Raw genomic sequence first — 5,210 nt, 5'->3', positions numbered from 1 at the left:
CTAGTTCTTCAGCGTCTTCTAGGGTGGTTGGCCAGTAGAACGCTGCTCTGAAAGCTTTGCCCGCGATCGTACGCGAAGATGCTTGGTTGCTGCAGATTCCTTTGTTTATCTCCTCCAGTATGTCCTTGCCGTCTTCTTGTGTGATGCATTTTATGAGTACTCCTGATGAGACGCCTCGTCTGTAGAGCTTGTGTTGGGGGAAATATTAACGACCCCTTAAAGCCCATTAAAACAACGATCATGAAGGCCCAGGCCTACCTGAGGTAATAAAGATTGTCGTCGGCCCAACATAGGAGGGGAGAGCCCCGCTCCGCCTCGCCCGACCCAGTGCTCCGGGGTCGGACGCTCTCGACCCCTTGATGACCAAACTCCACCTCGCCCGACCCAGGGGCTTAGGGTTGGGAGCACCCGACCCCCTGCCGCAAGACCCCACCTCGCCCGACCCAGGGCGCAGGGGGTCGGACTCATCCGGGCCTGCAAGACAAATATCCGCCTCGAGCGCAGACTGGAAGATCAGGGCGTGGATCCCGTGGGTTCCCCTGTCGACCTCGCCATAAATGCGCTGCGGCTCTGGCGCGCAGAAAGGCGCCCACCCTAGCCTGCCCACGACAGCCACCTTCCTGTCGCTCCCCCGCTGCCTCCCGACACCGCCGTCATCACCATCATCGCTCCCACCCCTGCCCTACCCAACCGGCCTCCTCCACTGCCCGGCCGGCAGCGCCATCACCGTCGCGCCTCACCGCCCCCTCGCCCACCACCTTCGCCAGGCTGGCCTATCGCCGTCGGCCTCCGGTGAGCTCCTCCCCGAAAACCCTCGAACCTCTGAAACCCCAGCTCCCTAACCCTAGAATCCTAATCTTGCCGGAGTTTGACCAAAGTTGGAGAAGAAATGTGAAATTACGTGCAGATTGGGAGGGAGGAAAATGAGGGATAGATTGCCGCAAATCCTCGAGTGAGTGATAGCTTTACCTAATTTTTATCAACTGATGAATTGCCATTATCAAAACATACGCTGCGACTGATCTCATCCGCTGCCACTGTTCTTTCTTTCCCCTTCGATAACAAACATACACGAACCCACCATATAGCCGCCGCGGCGCCCTGCTCCGGCCATCCGCCGGCAGCGGCCTCCCACACCGGCGATGCTCCACCTCCAGAAACATCTCGGCATCTCATTCCGCCACCAATGGCTCTTCTCCTTCACCCGATTCGCCACCACCGCGGCATCCGCACCCTCGGCCGACCCCACCCCTTTCGCCGTCGAAGACTACCTCGTCGCTTCTTGCCACCTCACCCGGGACAAGGCCCGGAAGGTGTCGAAGGCCAAGGCGCTCTCCCATCTCAAGTCCCCTTCCAAGCCCGACGCCGTGCTCGCCTTCCTCTCCGGCCTCGGCCTCTCGGCCCACGACATCGCCGCCGCCGTCGCCCGCTACCCGCCACTCCTTGTCTGCGAGGTTGAAGGACCCTAGCCCCGCGCTTCGCCGGGCTCCGTGATTTCGGCCTCTCGCCCTCCCAGATCGCTCGCTTCGTTCGGCTCGATCCCCAGTGCTCCCTCCGACCCATCACAATCTCGAAGCTCCAGTACTATTTTTCCCTCTTCGGCTCCTTCGACAATGTCCTCCGTGCTCTGAACAGAGGCCTCTACCTCCTCACTTCTGATCTAGAGAGGGTGGTAAAGCCCAACGTCTCGTGCCTGCGTGAGTGCGGGCTAGGTCCTCAAGATGTTACCAAGATCTGCATCTCTGCGCCAAGGCTGCTCTACAGCAGTCAGGAGAGCATCCGGGAGATGGTGGTGCGTGCTGAGGGCATTGGCGTACCACGTGGTTCCCCCAATGTTCAGGCATGCGCTGCAGTTGGTCACACCCAGCTGCAAGGATTCTATCACTGCAAAGTTGGAGTTCTTGAAGAAGGCATTCCAGTGGTTGGATGTTGAGGTGGGTACTGCCGTGCCCAGGGTGCCGTCAATACTGACGTTCTCCATAGACAGGCTGCGCCGTGTATCTGAGTTCCTGATCTCTGAAGTCAGGTTGGATCCAGCATACATTGCTTGCAGTCCAACATTAGTCATGCATAGCCTGGAGCGATGCCTAATGCCCTGGTACTATGTTCTGAAATTTCTTAAGGCACACGGATTGTTGAAGCGTGACTTGAGCTACTATACTGCGGTCCAGATGACTGAGAAGAAATTCATGGAGAAGTTCATACACCCTTACACAGAAGCCGCTCCACACCTTGCTGAAGACTATGCTGCTGCTTGCAGAGGGGAAGTGGCCTCTACATTCAGATTTCAGGAACTGAGAACTGGGTTGGCAAGTGTTTAAATGTGCATTGCCTGCAAACTTTGCCAGTTAGTAGTAAGCTGGTGATCTTCAATGTTCTTTGCCTACTATAGTGTCTGTCAGGTTCGCCTATTGCTAATGCACAATGAAACTAGCATTTTGGTTTCTTAATCTAATATGTAGTCTTATCTTCCAGAAGAGAAATAGCAACATGACTTGGTTATAAACTTGTTCATCCTCATGTCATGTTCTCACACGTTCGTTTGTGACCATGGACTAGATTATTATCGTTTCATTTATCTAATCAAGTTGACTTGAACCTTCAGCATCTATGAATAGCTTCACTGGATTGTTTTAATCATTGTTGTAATTTGCATATCCTTTCATGTTATTCACCTAGATTATAGACTATGGCACTACATTTCTAGGCTGGCACCAAAGAGGCGAAGGCATGTCATGATTAATGACAATAGACATGTGGTTCTTGCATGGCACTTGCACTACTACCTTGATGCCCTTCACTAGAAATCTTGAATGGTGAGCATTCCATGAATCCATTTGTGCTTCCTTTAAGATCACTAAAATTGGAAGGGAGAAAGCAGATAAAACCATTTGAGGATTATTTTACGTTATCAAGATTGTTAGATCTGTATTTATGGCATGTTCTAGAGTTGCTTGAATGTTCCATTTTATTTTCATCATCCCTTTCTTTTTTCCATCGTGTATTTATGTCAGTAAAAAATCTTCAAATTTAACGTTCAACATCTAGATTGTGATCTGAAAATATTTGTATGCTTTTATGGTTTTTTCTGCAAAACTAAAAAAATTTCTATGCTCTCTATTTCTCTTTTGTTTTTTTATATATATTATTGCACGTTCAATATCTTTTACTGATATAAAGTTTTCTATGCTCTCAAGTTTGTTCAAGTCGTCATCTTAATTTGCATATGCTTTCATGTTCTTGCTCCTTGTTGGTACAAATTATTACTCTGGAAGACTCGGCCTAAACCAAAGCACGACACTATGAGAGCATACATGGAGTCGTTGTAGCACGTTTGCATTACCAGACTACCATCAAGGTTAAATATGTGTGAGATAATGACTTGATATGAATATCGGCCAGAATTTATTTGTAATCCTCAAGGCTATGGAGTTAGAAGTTCTGCATTTTAATCATATAACACACCACAATTGAAGTTGCAGAAAGTTAAACATGATGGACACTGTTTTGGGGGGGCAAACTTGAAGTAATTCATGTGAAATTCAAAATTATATTGAAGTGTACAAATTCCTTTTGTTTTATTGTCCTTGAATTCGTTGGAAATTGCTTAATACCATTCTTTTTTTTTATAGAATGTGCTGGGGAACTGCATATCATTGCGTTAAGACTTAATACCATTCTGAGTAAGATGACCTGTACAGGTCCATGTCTTTTCCTGGTTTGATAATGTATAATTTTGACTCACTTTTATGTGTATTATAACTTTACAAATGCATAATGTCACAAGCCTATTTGTGTGCTTGTTTTGTCTTGTTCCCTTGAGAGAACTATACTATTTCTGTACATCAGAATTGCTATCTTATGAATGCTGCAATATCTGCATACTTGATGTTCTTTCCAATGATTCGATCCATTTGGTGTCGTTAGCCCATTCGCTGCATTTTCTAATGCGGAATTGTTAGATACGACATATCTATATTACTAATTTGCAGACCTGTAAGAGGGCATCCCAGTCTTTGAAGAGTCCTTTGAACTTTGGTGATTGATAGATACTACTTGCTTATTTCTCCTCAGTCTATATGGTCATTAGAGTTCCTGCTGACTGTTTCCATGTTATGCAATTGTTTAACTTTAACTTCAAAAAGGGTAATGCTTCACTAGGTACAAAATATGGCAGTATTCTTGTCTATGGTGATAACCTACAAGCGAGGAGATAGATAGAGTATTACTTCCGTCCCAAATTATAGGTCGTTTTGGCTTTTTTAATTCATAGTATGCACTTAGATATACTCTATATCTAGATGTATAATAATATATGTGCATCAAGAAAAGCCAAAACGATCTATAATTTGGGACGGAAGTAATACTCTAATTGTAATACTGTTGTGCATCAAACATCTATTGTGGTAAAGTGGATGTTCCACTAAACTGGCTTCTGCAGTATATTCTCTAAAAGAGGATCGAAGCAAGGATCCAACTTTACCACGAATTCTTGTCATCATTTCATTTTCATAAGCTGGACACTTGGTGTAGTTATTGGGCATCATCTGTTGCCCCTTTCTCCTTTCTGCATATTTGCAAATAAATAACTCCGATGCCATTTTTTGTCTTTTTCAGTCAAGAGTCAACGGATTGACTCGTTGACAGGGAGTTTAAAAAACTTGCATGAGGATCGTTCATACAGCTGAGGTTCGACTTCACTGGCTGACACCCTTAGCACATTCAAGTGATCTCTAGTTTTATTTTACGTCACTTCCACCGACGGTTTTGTTACATCCTCGACCTGTCCCGTTCTCCAGCCAACTACGATTGATTTTTTTTTTAAAAAAAAACCCTCCTCCCTCGCTAGACGGCTAGTCGCCGCAACCAAAAAAGATGGGGCAATCGCCTCTACCGGATCCATCTTAACGAACTTTTTTATTTTTTATTTTAGCATTTTGCAAAAATATATAGTCAGATGAAAAAATTGTAAAACTAGTCTACCGTCGCCGGCTAGGCCGGCGGTAAGGCGCTTCCGCCGGCCTAGGCAGCGGTTGGGTCGGCGGAAGACCGCCAGCCGGCGGTAACGGTACACCTCTCCATAGTTAAAAAAATCATAACTAATTCATATCAATTCATATCAAAGTTGTAGATCTCGTCGAGATCTACAATTTTCATATAAAGTTTATCTCCTCCGAACTGATTGAATTAGCTAAGGATTTTTTAGAAAG

At 46.0% G+C, this 5,210-nt stretch overlaps 1 pseudogene; it reads left to right on the top strand.

Annotated features, from left to right (window-relative positions):
- Window positions 1–1,011: 1,011 nt before the first annotated feature.
- On the top strand, window positions 1,012–3,905 carry LOC101754191 (annotated as a pseudogene).
- Window positions 3,906–5,210: the final 1,305 nt, after the last annotated feature.

The sequence above is a fragment of the Setaria italica genome, chromosome IV (genome assembly GCF_000263155.2).
Source record: "Setaria italica strain Yugu1 chromosome IV, Setaria_italica_v2.0, whole genome shotgun sequence".
Classification (NCBI taxonomy): domain Eukaryota; kingdom Viridiplantae; phylum Streptophyta; class Magnoliopsida; order Poales; family Poaceae; genus Setaria; species Setaria italica.
This window is presented reverse-complemented; position numbering and strand designations above follow the sequence as displayed.